The sequence below is a fragment of the Gopherus flavomarginatus genome, chromosome 3, assembly GCF_025201925.1.
Source record: "Gopherus flavomarginatus isolate rGopFla2 chromosome 3, rGopFla2.mat.asm, whole genome shotgun sequence".
NCBI classification, from domain to species: Eukaryota; Metazoa; Chordata; order Testudines; family Testudinidae; genus Gopherus; species Gopherus flavomarginatus.
The window spans coordinates 185,042,146-185,058,738 of record NC_066619.1 but is presented as its reverse complement, the minus strand read 5'-3'; the positions used below and the strand labels follow the sequence as shown (position 1 = coordinate 185,058,738).

The following is a 16,593-nucleotide window of genomic DNA, read 5'->3' as shown; positions in this document are numbered from 1 at the left end:
CCCTATTTGGGGGAATCGGCCTAAAGGCAGCCCTGCTGGCTGCAGTTTCTGGCTGGGCCTATTGCCCCCTTATCAAGTTGCTTGCCAGTCATATCTTTCTTGTCGATCAGTTGGTTGGTTGGTTGTCGCTCATCACTTGTCAGCCAGAACACACATCAGCTCACAAGGCAGTATGCTCAGTGGTACTCGGCAGGTCCCCAACAGCAAACATCTGACATGTTGAAACAAATGATAACACATGCTTCTGTCCTAAAGTGCTACCAGTCAGGAAAGCCCCTGACACTCAGTGTGATGCATCGAAGAAAGAATTGGGTATAGCTCTTTCGCAGAACCAGCCAATTGCTTATGCCAGCTGAGCCCTATCAGAAGGTGAATAGGGGTATGGACAAATAGAAAAAAAGCTTCTGGCTGTGGTATTTGGAGTGTAGCAAATTCCACCATCAATGGTATAATCAGACCACAACCCCCTAAAGACTATCAAAGGGGATAGCCCCTTATTAGTGCTCCAAAGAGACTGCAGCACATGTTGATGTGCCTCCAGCTTTACCAGATAGAGATCGATGTTTTCTCAGCCATTTACTAGTCTTAGCTGACATCCTAAGCAAGTCATATGTACCCATATTAGCGAGTTGTGGGAAGGGGCTCAGGACACCGAATCAATTAACTGTCCATTAGCTTCACTGTCTCCCTGTTTCCACAGTGAAACTGATGGCAATCAAAGAGACTACAGAAAAGGACATCCAGCAACAGGCAGTCAAGAAAGCAATACTAAGCAGGATGTCCAGAAGACAAGCCAAGTACTGGTAGGAGCAGAACTATACTTTCAAATTAAAGATGAGCTGAATGTGGAGGATGGAGTCATATTTCAACAACACAGAGCTGTTGTTCCCACTTCATTACATAAGGATGTCATGGAAAAGAAAATGCCTCACACCTGGGCATTGGCAGCTATCGGACAGGCTTGAGCATGTGTTTCCTGTTTGGAAATAAATACACAACTCTGCTTCTTGATAGAAGAGTATGATGCCTTCCAGTGGTGTGATAACCACCAGCCAGGGCTGGCCTTAGGTACAGGCAAACTGGGTGAAATCCCAGGGCGCTGTTATAAATGGTGAACCTCTGGAGCAGGGGTGCCTCTCCCCCTGCTGCTCTGCTGGCGTCTGCAGCCCCACGGCTCCTGCCTTCTGCCTTGGAGCTGCCCCGGCTGCTCCTGGGAGCTTCCTGTCTGCTATACAGAGCAGGGAAGGGTGTGGGGAGGATGGATGCTGTTGTCAGGGTGTCCCCTGCCTCCATGCCCATGTACCCCATTTCCGCTGGATGGGGTGGGTGTACAGGGCTCAAGAGTGCGATGGAACTGCTGGTGGCTTCTGCTGTGTCTGAATGAGCTTTTCTTCAGACTGGTGAGTGCGGCTCTCTTAAAGGAGCAGTGCATGGTCTCTCATACACTCCCCCAGCTCTCACACTCTGTCTCTTTCACACTCACCCCCCAACACATACTTATGTTGTTGCTATTGGTACTTCCTGCAATGCACATATATTCCCTGCAATTTTTTTCTTTCAAAGTGCTGTTATTTTTGTTTTTTGACTGGTCTGTGCATTTCATAATTTTATTTCTCTCTTATGCTTACATTTAATTCTTTGAGTGGTGAGTTCTAAAATGCCTAACCTGGCTGGAGTAATTATCATTATTACTTTTATTGCCACATTGTGCTTTGTCATTCATTATTTGAAGTGGCACAGTCAAATAATAGTATCCTCCTAGAGTGTAACTTTAGCTTGTACTAACCTTAGCAGTGCCAGTTTAAAAAAAAAAAATCAGCTAAATGCATAACTTTAGACCACGGGTCGGCAACCTTTCAGAAGTGGTGTGCCGAGTCTTCATTTATTCACTCTAATTTAAGGTTTCGCATGCCAGTAATACATTTTAACGTTTTTAGAATGTCTCTTTCTAGAAGTCTATAATATATAACTAAACTTTTGTTGTATGTAAAGTATATAAGGTTTTAAAAATGTTTAAGAAGCGCCATTTAACATTAAATTAAAATGCAGAGCCCCCCAGACCAGTGGCCAGGACCTAGGCAGTGTGAGTGCCACTGAAAATCAGCTTGCATGCCGCCTTTGGCACACGTGCCATAGGCTGCCTACCCTTGCTTTAGACACTGGGCAGATGAAGGTTGCCTATTTTCAAATTGTATTTTTAGTTATATCTGTAAAATATCTTAAAATCTGCATGAAGATAAATGCATTTCCAACTATCATACCAATAGCAATGATGGAGTCAAATATTAGTGAGTCACATACATGATTGTGGTTGGTAAACATAAATGCCAAAATAATTAGAAAAATAAATTCTCTTTCTTAATAAAAGAGAAGAAAAAAACCTTAATCAGATATGTTAAAAATATGTTTTTAGTGAAAAACAATTGACTAAAATAGAGTAGATAATGGCAGTAACACAGAATGTGTCTGTTAGAGAAAATAAGCAGATTTTATTTATTTTTATTTATCTCTACTAAAGATAGTGTACGAAGTATCAAGTGTGTTTTCATATCTGTGTTAAAACTCCAGAACGGATACCTCAAGGCTTGGGATTGGGATTATCTTGCTGTATTATCTCCTGATTGTTCTAAATTTACATAGAAACTTTAAACATTTAATTGGAGTTTGTATATATTTTTTCTTTCTTTCTATAACAATTAGAGTGCTCCTGTCAACTAATTCCTAAATTATTATATGCAAAAAACCTACAGTTTTCAGGTGCCTAAGTAGTCCCTGGAATCATGGTTAAAGTTTCCTCCAACTCCCCAAAATCTGAAATGGCGCCCCTTTGAGCCAGGAGTGGCCAGAGGGCTGCAGGAGGGCCGTGGACTCTGTCAAGATACAGCTACTGTGTGACAACGCAAAGTCCACCTTGAGCCACATGCCGAGTACCAGGCACAAGAAGCCACAACAGCAGTGCAGTAAGTATACCATGCCACCCTTACTTCTGCGCTGCTGCTGGTGGTGGTGTTGCCTTCAGAGCTGGATGCCCAGCCAGCCCCTGCTAGTATCAGGCTGCCCTACCAGTGCTTAATTTGCACCAGGGCTGAGCTCTGGCATCTCTTTCAACACAAATTAAACACTTAGGGGAGGCAGCAGGGCCCAGAGGTGGGTTGCAGGGAAGCCCAGGGAGCCAGTGGAGGCCAAGGGTGGTGGGGGGGTGCCAAAATACAAGTTTGCCTAGGGTACCATTTTCCCTAAGGCTGTCCCTGCCATTAGCAGAAAGAGATCTGTTTACCAGCTGTGCTGCCCACCCAACCATGAGGAAAAGGGGGAGTGGGCTTCTTTACCTTTAAGGGAAAGTAGTACTTGCTTAGAGTGGACTACTACGCATATTTTGAGAAGTCGAGGCCCAGCCTGACTGATACAAGAAGTAAGTCAGTTATTGGAAAACTGAGGGCCCACTTTGTGAAATATCAGCAGAGTCCTGTGGCACCTTACAGACTAACAAATGTATTGGAGCATGAGCTTTCACGGTTAAATACCCACTTCATCGGATGCATGCCTCTGGAAATTTCCACTACATGCGTCCAACGAAGTGAGTATTCACCCACGAAAGCTCATACTTCAATACATCTGTTAGTCTCACCTCCTCCCCGTACTGTGTTGCCCAGTGCAGAAGTCTGGGAGCTGACTTTGTCTGTGAAGACGGAGGCAAAAAAAGCATTGAGTACTTCAGCTTTTTCCACATCACTATGTTGCCTCCTCCATTCAGTAAGGGTCCCACACTTTCCCTGACTTTCTTCTTATTGCTATTTGGAAGACAATATTTCTAGAAGCAAAGAAGAGAGCTCATATACCACAAACTTTCTTCAGAATACATGGATCCTCATTTTGGGGACATTTATTTATTTATTTAGATGCATCCAAAAAGTATCATCCACATCTGTGTGTATATGTAAAAATGGAGGAATAGAACATACACCAGAAATTCCTCTAAAGTATTTGTGTATCATTTTGGCAGATTTACAGCTTCTGGCCTGTAGCTATCCACAGGATTACACAGCAATGAAAGCTGCAAATCTCTGAAGAGACCCCTAGTTACCCACTTGCTTTTACAACATGCTGTGATAATCATTAAGAATTTCCAATTGTAGTGACTGGCTTCCTGTGCTAAATTGCTTGTGACATACTTTAGCTGGAGAAAATAGGGTTTTGAGTAGCTTGGTCCACTTTATCCTACTGACTTTAATTAAGTCTCATACTAGTCCACAGAATTCATCCTAGAGTCCTTTAATGAAAACAAAAATGGATATGGTGAATATGTGGAAGAAAAATGCAGAAAATATGAAGACATTTAATCCTTTAGTGTTCTCAAATGTCATATATTTTAAATATTGTTGTAGCCATTTTGGTCCCAGGATATTGGGCCTGGTTCTATTGGTGAGAGAGACAAGCTTTTGAGCTTACACAGAGCTCTTCTTCAAGTGTGGGAAAGGTACTCAAAGAGTCACAACTACATACAAGATGGAACAGATTGTTTAGCATAAGTAGTTAACACATATTTCAAGTGCCAGAGGTGTAACTGTGTTAATCTGTATCAGCAAAAACAACGAGGAGTCCTTGTCACACCTTAGAGACAAATGCCCAAATAAATTTGTTAGTCTCTAAGGTGCCACAAGGATTCCTCATTGTTTTTACATATTTCAAGGGACCATTTGAGGTGAAGTGGCTTGTTAACATCTTTCCAGGGGGGAAAGGAAAAAAAAAAAAGATAGGGATGGGAGTTAAGTGGGTAATAAACCATAAATCCAGTGTCTCTATTCAATCCATGATTTTTAGTATCTAGCCAAGTTATGAATTTAAGCTCCTAGGTTCATCTTTTGAAGGTGTTGTGCAAGTTTCCTTTGAGGATGAGGACTAAGAGATCAACTATTGAGTGATTTCTTTATGAAAAGTGTTCAGGCAGAGGTGTTACGGTGTGCTTTTCTTTTATCATTTTTCAGTGTGAGTTCATTTGAGAGTGTAATGATTGTCTGGTTTCACAGACTGTTTGTGGGGAGCTTGCTTCTGACGATGAGCTTGGAGAGGTTGAGGCATTGTTTGAAGGCTAGAAAAGGGGGTCCAGGAAAGATTTCTTTCAGGATGGGGTCCCCATCAAATATGGGTTGTTTTTTGTTTGATGATACTCTATGGGTTCCAGGGTAGGGTGGTAGGTAGTAATTAGAGATATGCGATTGGAGGGGATTTTATTCTTGTATTGAAGGAGTTTCTCTTGGGATATTCGGGTAGCCAATTCCATGATGCAATCTACTTCTCTGGTGGAGTGTCCTTGTTTGGTGAAGGTGGTTTTAAGTGTGTTAAGGTGTATATACTGCACTTTCTCCTTGGAGCATATTCTGTGGTATCTGAGTGGCTGGCTCTAGATAACAGATTTCTTGGTTAGTTTCCAAGACTAATTTTATTCCTTTGATGTATGGATCAGACATTGCTCCCAACAAATAATCTTCTCTGAACGTTTCACTCCATTTAGAATTATCACATAGTTTTTAAGCTGTATCTGTATATAATGGTAATATTGCAGATTCTGCTTGGATTTCACATTTATCATTTTCTTAATAAATGGCAATAGTTGACTTTTAAGATCGTTCAGCATCAGCATTGAGTGTCTAAGCACTTACATCTCAATTGGGTAAAGAGAGGTTATTAAAATTAGCTATAGGACTTCAATAGTTGGAGACTAATACATTATTATTGATTGTGTAACTGATTTCAAATGGTGGTCTCATCCTGTCCTGATGTTTTAGTAGTGACCACAGCAGGTGAAATAGACATAGCTTCTTATTATCCTTTGTTAGATTTTACCATGAACTAGCTCAGATACTGCAATGATGAGCACAGTATAAGAACTTACATAGAATAGAATAATTAATGTATATATCACAAGGTACTATTAAACAGAAAATATTTCTATGACAGCCTTAGAAAAATTGTATCCTGTATAACATTACACCTAACAGAGCATGGTGTATAATTGCATTACTGACAATTAATAGGGTTCCTTCCATCTGTCTAATATTTTCTATTCAAGAATACGGTCATATTTTATTACAGCCATTTAAAAACTCAGGCTCATTTTGGTATGATAACATACAATTTTACCTAAGTAAAAAAAAGTAGTGTGAGAAAAATAAAATTCTATCCATTCTTTCGGGTTAATTCTTTTGCTATTAAGCAATAACTTATGACTGGTTTGCAAACTCAATGGTCTTTCAAAGTCTGGGAACTGAATAAAATGAAATTTAAATTAATCTATTAATACCTTTTGAATCCATTTAAATAGCTCTCTAAATACAGAAATATCAAATCTGAGCAAACTGTCAATTACCAATTCCATGAATGTCAATTTAATATGAGGAAGGACAAGGCGTATGAGAGGAATAGTCCTGCTTTCCTTGTACTCTAATTTCTGCTGCAGTGGCTGGAGGCATAACTCACACCTAAACAAAAGAGGGAGCTACATTCTCTAAGTGCTCTCAGGCTATGTCTACAGCACACAGCTTTTAGCGACATGGCTGTGTCATTAAAAGGTGCGCAATGTAGCCGCTGTTTGTCAGCAGGAAAGCGCTCCTGCTAACAAAGCGCTGTTCACATCAGCACTTGTCGTCAACAAAACTTTTGTCTTTCGGAGGAGGGAGTGTTTTTTAAACACCTCTGAAGGACTAACGTTTTGTCTTTCACTTGCCAGTGTGGACAAAGCCTAAGTGGTAGCGATACCATTGTTCTTTGTAGGAGAAGTGCAGAGCTCTACACTAAGGTTTTGGCAGCAACTGACAGATATTAGAGGTGTAGTTTGGGTGAAACTCAGAAAGACTTATAGGCTTTGTCTGTGCTTGGATTTGAGTGGGGAAGTGATTCCTAGCTTGAGTAGATACACTTGTGCTAGCTGTCACTAAGTTAGCACACTAAAAAGAGTAGTCTATCTGCCTGAACACCATAGGTAGATACTCAGGCAACTAGCACGTGCTACCACTCACTGCTGTCCATGCCCACAGCTACATTACTATTTTGAATGTACTAACTTGATGAGAACTAGCACAAGAACATCTAACATGTGTGCACATTTACAGTGATTACATATACAAATTAAGTATCTGCCTGGGCAAATGGCTACATAGATCCATAACTGGTCATTTGTGTATGCACACAGTCATAACTACAATTGTATACTGATAAGTACATATGATAAGGACTGAAAATCAGGCTTACTGTGTACCTCTGCTGGCTGAAAGTAAACACTTGGGTTTAGAGAGTCTCAGCTCTGGTAAGTTTTCTCTTGGCACAGCCAAAGGATAGGGGTCTTTCAGTGAAACTGTTATAGCTTCTTGATTCTGAGGACAGACCTGAGCTGGCCCTAAACCCTTTCTCTTGGCATTGTTCCAGCTGAGGAGGGCCAGAGTACAATGTGCTCTTGCATAATACCAGCTTATGTTCTAGAGTCCATACTAGACCCAGGTGGGGATGATTGCACAGGAGTTGGGTATGTCAATGCTGTGCCAGCTGAGAACTCACCCAGCCTAACACAATTCTTATCTGGCTAGGTCCAGCTTCTTTCCATTTCCTGTGAGCTATCAGACTGCTGCAAAGGTGCTAGAAGGCAGTAAAGACTGTGACGTGTACTCTGATAGCAGCGACTGGGACTGGATGCTGGGAATGACATGTCAAATTCTTGTATTGCAGGAGGCTGGCAAATACACCTCTACTCTGATATAATGTGACCCTATATAACACAGGTTTGCATATAGCGCAGTAACCCCAGGGCTCTGGCAGTGGGGCTTGGGCGGCGCTTTAAAGGGCTCGGGGCTCCGGCTGCTGCGGGAAGCCCCGGGCCCTATAAATCACCGCTGGAGCCCTGCTGTCACTACCCCAGAGCTGCGGCAGCGGGGCTTGGCCAGAGATTTAAAGGGCCTGGGCTTCCCACAGTGGCTGGAGCCCGGGCTCTTTAAATCACTGCTGGAGCCCTGCTGCCGCTACCCTGGAGCTGCGGGAACGGGGCTCGGCCAGTGCTTTAATGGGCTTGGAGCTCTGGCCACCATGGTAAGCCCCGGACCCTTTAAATCACCATCGGATCCCTGCCATCGCTACCCCGGGGCTCTGGCAGCAGGGCTCGGGTGGCGATTTAAAGGGCCCAGGGCTCCCCACAGCCAGAGCCCTGGGCTCTTTAAATCACAGCTGGAGCCCTGCCGCTGCTACCCTGATATAAGGGGGTTCACCTATAACGCGGTAGGGATTTTTGGCTCCTGAGGACTGCGTTATATTGGGGTAGAGGTTTACCAACAAAAACAACAGTAAAGAAAAACCTCTATTTGTTGTCTAAAGTAAGTTTGAATATATAAAACATGATTACATATTCAGTGTCATATGAAAATGAGTTCTGTGCACTCAATTCTACCCTCTGATCAAGAGGAAATCAGAGAAATAATTGTTTGATGTTATCCTCATTTGGAGCAGATTAGTTGAAAAATTTGCCTTTGTTGCCGCTATTGGCATATAAGCAATTTTTCTTTTGGGGGCAGCTGTCCTGCAGGCAAAGCATTTTATGGGGGACCACTGGAGATAACATTCTCTGATGTCAAGACAATATCCCCTTGCTGTTCCCCTGCCATGTGGGTGTCTGTATTCCTCTCCATGTCTTCTAACACTCTAACCTCCATTGTCTCCACCACATCTAATTACTTTATTTGAATAATTGATTATAAGTTAGCAGAACTCACATGTTGTCACTGTATTATAAATTGTCAGGAAAAATTTTGGCTGGATTCAAGGGGAGAACATTTTAGAAGAAAGATTTTAAAATAGAGCTGTGTGGTTTCTGAAATAAGAAACATAGCAATCTGTAAAGTCATTTGATTATAAAAATTATCTGCTTGTTGCTATTGCCCAATCTACTAATTAGAGTATCAAAAATAGAATTAAGTGAATCTATGCTACCCAAATATATTTGCCATTTACCAAACTGTAGTTTAGGGTTTTCTTGCAGAGTTTTCTACCATAATAATAAGGGGAAAAAATGAAAGAAGTCATTACTGATGCCCAGGAAATTTAGCTTTCTTGATGCTAACAGCCAGCATAGTAGATCTTAGAAGCTGAATTTCTCAGTGGTTATTCTTAGATTCTTATAGTCTAGAGCAAAATGAAGGCTCTTAGTGGTGGGGTATCCAGCCCTCATAAAAAGAGTCAATTAAACTGAAAGGCTGCACCTGGAAGAGCCAGAGACTGATAAAGTCTAATGGCCGATGAAGTGCAGCTGGGGGAGGGAGGGGAGAATGGGTAGGCTTATATATATAGAGAGAGAAAGTTGGTAATAAGAGATGGCTCTAGGAAGGAGTGTTGGTTAAAAATAAAGAGGATGTTTTGGTGGGGGAGTAAGCCATGGTATCTTGCTTTTGAGTATGGCTACTGGCAAGAACTGAAAAGGGAGGTGACGTTGCTTCAGAGAACAGAGGAAGCTTGAATGGGAGCTTAGAGGTGGGCTAGACAATAGGGAAGAAAAATAAGAAAGAGCCCAGGGAAACAGTAAAAAGATTGGAGCTTGAGCAGACTGTGGCTGAAGAACATAGGGTCTCTGGGCTAGAACCCAGAGTAGTGGGTGGACCTGGATTCCCCTACCTAGGAATGTGGCACAGAGTGGGTAGTGAATCAGAAGACTTCCTGAGACAGTTAGTCCAGTGACATTTTGTTCCCCTGGAAGGGCAGGACTGTTGTAACCTGGCCAGAGGGCTGAGTCACAAAGAGGCAGTGACCTGAGTCCAGAGAGAGAGAGAGTGGAGTGAGCAACTGAAGGAGAGGTATCAAACTAGTCAAGAGCTAATCCTCAGACAAGCCACTAGGAGGTTCCTCAGGGGTGACTATCAAACCCTGTTACTCTCCTCTTGTGCCATAAAAGTTGATTGACATGACTGATGAAGCAGTTTCACGATGTGGAGAGATCAGTGTCCTCACTATGTATAAGTAATCTATGATTATTAGGGTAGAAAGAACCACTTCAGTTTAAATAAGAATTACCTTAGACCTTGGCCCCAAAACAATCGTGTGAGATTCATGTAATTTTATTTATTGACTTATTTTCATATACCTCAGCTCTACTTCATTTAGTCTAGGGCAGGGAGTGGAAATACTACCACAGTCTTTGATTTCTGCTCTGCCTCAAACCTGGCTGGGGTGGATCTAAGGTATTGGCAGTGACCAGGTGAAGCTGGAACTGGCTGTTTACTCAGTTAGATGGCTAATACTTCAGTAGCTTGTTCAGAAATGGGACATTAGATTTGGTACTGGTTTGTGAGGTTGATTTAATCAAGGACCAGCTCAGCTATTGTGTTCTTTGTGATAGATGGCAAATTTATCCCACAAAGGAAGTGTGGATAATAGCTTAGTGAAGGGCATTTAGAGCCCTAATTATCATTTACCAGCCAGGAGGAACATTGATCTGAGGAGTCTTATGCTTCCTGCTAGGATTGATTTCCTGTTGTGTGAAAGGCCAACATGAAGGAAGGCAATGTGTCATTCAGCAAGACATTCCTGGTGTCATAAGAAGCTATCTTGATGCCTTCTTTCTGAAGGTGCAGGAGTTCTCTGTGAAGTAGACTCATAATCCACGATGGTGAGATGATTTTGGGTCAGGTTGGAGGCAATCTAGGTTGACAAAATTATTAACAGTCCAGAATAGTTTATCAGGAGATTATTTTGTGGCCTTGGTGGTAGAAGAGACATAGGATGTAAGAAGGATCTGCAGGGGCGAGGGAAGAGGATAGAAGAGTAGGTTAGCAAGTACTCCTTGGGCCAAATTTTTCTATTTATCTATCAGCTCAGAAAAACAAGAATTGTTCAGTTTTCTTTCTCCTGCTATTTCTGATATACATCTAAGAACTACGGAGTTCTGTAAAGGCACTCGAGGAACGGATGATTCAGAGCCAGAGTAGCGGCAGCAGTAGGCAATGAGTGATAATAGCTCACATTCTCTTATTCCTTGCTTTTTTCCTGTAACTGTGTTTTGGAATTTAGCTGGATCAATCAGCATATGGGGTGGACCTTGATAGCAGTATCTCCCTTCTCTAGAAAGTTCTGATCTCTACCTGTAGTCCCCACTGGGCAGTTATTCAGCACTCTTTCAAACGCACAAGTGCCATACTCTAAATATCACCAATACCTATCAGAAGGCACTGAAACTGTTAGTCAGTAGTGTGACTAAAAAAACCCACACAAGCTGTGCAATCTATATGGGATTGTGAACAAAATCAAAACAATCAGAAAGTGTAGGAAGGCAGCACAAGCTTTGAGTGATTAGTTGTCTGCCAAGTAAAAAATAGTAAAAATTAAGTTCTGAAGCCAATATAGCACATGTTGGTATAAACATTCCTGTACATTAGTGACACTACTAAACAAGGCCTAAAATTAAGCAATTTTTGAAAAATAAAATTATTCTACCAGAAAATTGTTAGCCACTTGTATCTACAAAATTAATTCACCAATCAGCAAAAAGGAATATGGTATGTCAGAATCAGTTCGCAGTTCAAATTGTAGATTAATAACTGAATTTACATTAGCACTTAACTAAGATTCTAGCCATGAACTTTCCAAATTCTGTGCTGGAAATTACAACATATTGCCCCAAAAAACAGGTTTTGGAGAGCTCCTAGAATAACCTACCTATTGCCCCCTTAATCTGTCCTCCTGAAGGTATGGGTCTGCAGAGTAGCTAAAGAAACCCTTGGAAGACACAGATAAAACCTTCCAATAAGTGATTGATGCAGGCAGTGTTTTCCAAAACAAAGTATCTTTTTATTAATATAACTAATAATCCCTAATACAGTAATCTAAAAATAAAAATCAAACACAAATCCCTTATTGCAAGTTAAAGAGCATTTAAACTGCAATATCATGTAGTTTAAATCAAGGGTAGTCAATTATTTTTTGTCACGGTCCAAATTTCTTAGTCAGGGTATAATCAAGGTCCAGACTCCAGAGAAAATAATAATAAATAAAAAGATTTGGGGGTCTGTTCAGAAGCGTCTGGTGGTCCAGATTTGGCCTATGGTCCACTTATTGACTACCCTAGGTTTAAATGATCCCAAGTGGTTGCGATCTGCTACAGATGGCCAATCTGCAACAGATTGCTGACAACAGTTCTTAAATTGTACTTTGTTTTACATATGTAACTTACAATTAACATATACACATACATATCAAGCATACATATATGAACACAAATCTGACACTATACTATCCTAAACTGTAACTGAAACTGGCAGGTTACTCCATTCTGTTGTCTGCTGCTGCTGCCACTGTCTGCTCTGGTCAGTCAGATTCACTCCAATCTTCTAGCAGCTCCTCAGATCTCCTCCTGACTTCTCTCCTCCAGGACCATCTCATCTGCTCTTCTCCTGACTGCTGCTCCTAACTAACTAACTCTTTGCTAACACACTCCTTTTATACTGTCCCATTGCTATCAGATCTATACTGCATATTCTCTCTGTCTTATCAAATCTTTTCTGCACATGCTCACTGCCACATATTCTCATCAGCTTGGATCAGAGGTGGCCAACCTGAGCCTAAGAAGGAGCCAGAATTTACCAACGTACATTGCCAAAGAGTCACAGTAATATGTCATCACCCCCCATCAGCTCCTCTCACTCCAAGCACCTCCCACCCACTGGCAACCCCGCCAATCAGTGCCTACTCCTCCCTCCCCACACCTCCAGATCAACTTTTTCGTGACATGCAGAAGGCTCTAAGGGGAAGGAGTGAAGGCACGGCAGGCTCAGGGGAGGGGACAGGAAGGGGTGGAGAGGGGGCAGGGCCTGTGGCAGAGCCAGGGGTTGAGCAGTGAGCATCCCCGGCACATTGGAAAGTTGGCACCTGTAGCTTCTGCCCTGGAGTCGGTGCCTATACAAGGAGCTGCATATTAACTTCTGAAGAGCCGCATGTGGCTCTGGAGCCACAGGTTGGCCACCCCTGGCTTGGATACATGCCAATGTTATCTCGTTGTTGGATGCCTGCCAAATACTCAGCACATGCTCACTACCATTGTTTAACTTGGCTGAAGTGGCCTTTGAGTGACCTCAGCCTACTCTCAGTTGTAAAGTACCATGTGTCCCAGTGTCCAATGGTACGTGACCTAGGGTTTCCAATGGTGGAGAGACTTCTGCTTATTTAAATGGAAGCCAGGGACACAAAATGGAGTTTGAGGAATTTCTTTGGTATTGAACAAAATATTTAATAAATATGACTACCGTTTTTTCTGGCACAACATTGTTGTACATGTAAGTTATATAAGTACTATGCAATATTTTTCAATCATAAAAGACAGGCAATAATTTGAGGATCACCTTTGTATTGTTTGGGATAAAATAATTCCAAACCCAAATGAAATTCCAAGGTCAAATTGCTGCTATGGAAAATTTAAGGGCACAGTTTTGAAGTATTCTCTAGTCTGCCAATCTTAATAAAATATTCCCAAATAAAAAAAGTTAGACTAGGGTTAAGATTAAGTACTCATCAGTAATTTAAGAATAAAACTATTACAGGGATGTTGTAATTATCCCCAAACAACCATTACAAACCCAGGAAACTCAAAGTTAATGTCAAACTTAAATGAAATCCAAACATGTTAAGGGATAGGAGTTTACAATTAGGTCCCCAAGACAACTTTAACTCTGGGACATAGTGAAACATGAGACATAGAATTAAATGTGCCTTTAAAAAGCTGTTTAATCTAATTTACAAACACTATAGATGATAGACTCCATATCACATTATCAAACCTTAAAGCAATTGATTCTCTTTAAAGATATTTTGGCCATTGTTGTAATTCCTTGTTAAGACTAAAGGTGTTTCAACTTAACTTTGAGATGAATATGTAGCCTGGAATTAGTAAATACTCTTCTTTGTTTCTGAATAAATCCTGTTAAAATGTTCTAGGTGTTTTCTGGATTTTAGAATTTTACCATAAATAGGTGGAAACTGGATTGAAACTGGGACTTTCATTGCAAAAGTTTTCTGTAGAAAAGCTTTTGTATCTTCTCTGAAACAAACCCTGAGTTTGAATTTTGGGTTTTACCCATCCACATTCTAAGGTTGCTGAAGAGATTTAGTAATGAACTATAAAGTACCTAATTCAGAGAAGACAGAAGGAAGGGGGAATCCATATGTTCCCCATGGATATTGATTAAAGCAAGAATTCCTGAGTGTGTATTTTCTATGTTATCTGAAAAGTTTTCATTGATTTCTTAGAGCATTCATGCTGATTCCTGACAACAAAGCAGTACACACTAGAGAACTATGGCTTTGATTCCCTAAATACTAGGAGCCCAGCAGTTTTTTTGTTTTTTTTTTAAGATAAATCAGTGAAATCAGCAGTGCCGTTAAAAAGTATGCACTAATTTGCCCAGCATTGAATGAGGTTACTGAGTTATCTCTTGCCTCATAAAAAAACTTTGTGCAAGTCAGATTCCTTTAAGGCCAATGCAAAGTTTTATGCTAGCCTTACATAGGCAAGATATTTTATGAAAAATCTGACCATTGGTCTTTCGAGAAAATTTATTTTATTTTAAAAGAAAAAAAGTAAATGTTTCCCTCAGCTAAGGGAGATCATTGAGGAGAACTGAATAAATGTGATTAATTGATTTCCACTTGCAAACACAAGCAATGGAAGAGATCAAGAGACAACAGTTGGCACATGCTGCCAGAAATATGAGCACAGTGATTGTGCTGCTCACAACTGTTGCATGAAAATGCCTTTCATCCAACTCCATCTTTTAGCCCCTGTAATATGGTTTCTTTTGTGTGAAACTGTTCTCACCAAGGTCTCTAATTATATATTCTTGGGCAAATCTCAGGATCTCTACTTCATGTTCATTTTCCTTGACTTCTCTGCGGCTTTTAGACGTTGTAGATCATGCTTTCCTCTTATCCATCCTGGGCTTCTGACACAGTGTGATTTCCTAGCTGTCTTTCTTCCTCTCTGAGTGTTCCTTCAGTGTTTCTTTTGGTACATCCTCTTTTACTAACTGATTGGTAATTTCACATTTGAGGAGTAATAAGGAGTACCATCATGAGCACATAAGAGTTTGCTGGCATGTTTGTCAATCTTTTCAGGTTTACCTGAATGGGAAGATACTATATAAGTTGTTGGTCGGTCTCCCTCAAACTTTTTTTATTTTATGCATTTTTTGTGCAGTAATGGGTAGAACTCAAACAACGTAGAAAATGTGGAAAAATAAAATGCTGATTTAAATAGTGAAATATGGCTGAAACTTACAGCTCTGCAAAAATTAGCCTTGATCCTGAAACTGAGTTTGCTAGATCAGACCACTGTGTTCTGGCACTCTGTCATGCTAACAGATCCAATTGCAGAAGCAGGGACTTGTCGGAAAATATCAGGAGAACAGACTTTTTCATGAGATTTATGCTATTCTGATTCAGCTGAAAATAGCACAAGAATAGCAGTTTTCACAGTGTCTTGACAGTTCTGCTTCTGATCCCAGATAAAACTGCGAAGGGCTGAGCAGAGTGAAATTGAAAAGTAGTGTAAAAAATGTTAATTGTACTTTTTTTTTTTTTTAATAATGTTTAACCTGAATTTGGGAAAATTTTGGGGTAAAAGATGAGGCTTTGTCTAATCCAGTTCACCAGGTCTGCAGTTGTGTGTTTCACAGGAATTTTCTCTTTAACTTCGTAAAACATCTAATAAAATTGAAGTTTTAACTCCTCGTCGGAATCTAGCCCTCAGTAATTGAACTATAGGAAACAAAGAGCTCATTACAAGAATAGGGTGAATGAGCTGGAATTAATCATATTTAATTATGTGTGCAAATGCATCGACTAGTTTGGGGTTCAAAATAAGACAGCTAATTATGTTAAAAATGCAATTGCACTGTACCCAGGCTTGCTTGATTGTTTTGTGCCCCTATTAAATTTTCAATATTTTCTGTTGTACACTACTAGTTAAGAATGTCAAACAAAGCAAGTGCAATTATGCACCCATGTAGAAGCTTAACACGGGCACTCTGAAAAATGTTGCAGGTGTCAATCACAAATCCTTGTCAGCATATGAATATAGCTTCTGTCAATGCTCAGATCACAACACATGACCACTGATATTTAATGCATACTTTATATTCCTTTTTAGGTTTGGAAGGATAACATTTTCAGTGATGTTGGTAATTATTGAAAACCCAAGGAAAAACAAATTTTCTGTTATGCCCCTATTTACTGGGGGCTGTTTAAATCAAGACATTGATAGGTATAAACTTTATTGATCATAGGTAGCCACACATTATTAACAAAAGTTCAATATTTCATGGTAAAATCTAAAGGTTAACTGCAACAGTCCCTTCATTGGTTAGGAACCTGGCAGGGATGTCCTTGGGACATTTCAAATTTTTTATTAGTACAGTAATAGAAATTTGTCCCTTAAGTTTTAATTTCCAGCTAGTGTATACTCTTCTGAAAAAAAACATGCATTTGAAAATAAGTCCTTGGAATCAATATCAATATATCTATTGAAACAGATGAACCCTAAACACTAGAATTTTTTTATATCATGTTGCCCTTTTG

The 16,593-nt window shown here is 40.5% G+C and overlaps 1 protein-coding gene across 1 annotated transcript in view; it reads left to right on the top strand.

Moving 5' to 3' along the window:
• Window positions 1–14,369, top strand: part of ANKRD50 (ankyrin repeat domain containing 50) — an 80,152-nt gene extending 65,783 nt beyond the window's left edge. Inside the window, exon 6 of the transcript XR_007773443.1 lies at window positions 14,353–14,369. The gene's annotated coding sequence lies outside the window, so the exon portion shown is untranslated. The remainder of the gene's footprint in view (window positions 1–14,352) is intronic.
• The last annotated feature ends 2,224 nt before the right edge of the window (window positions 14,370–16,593 follow it).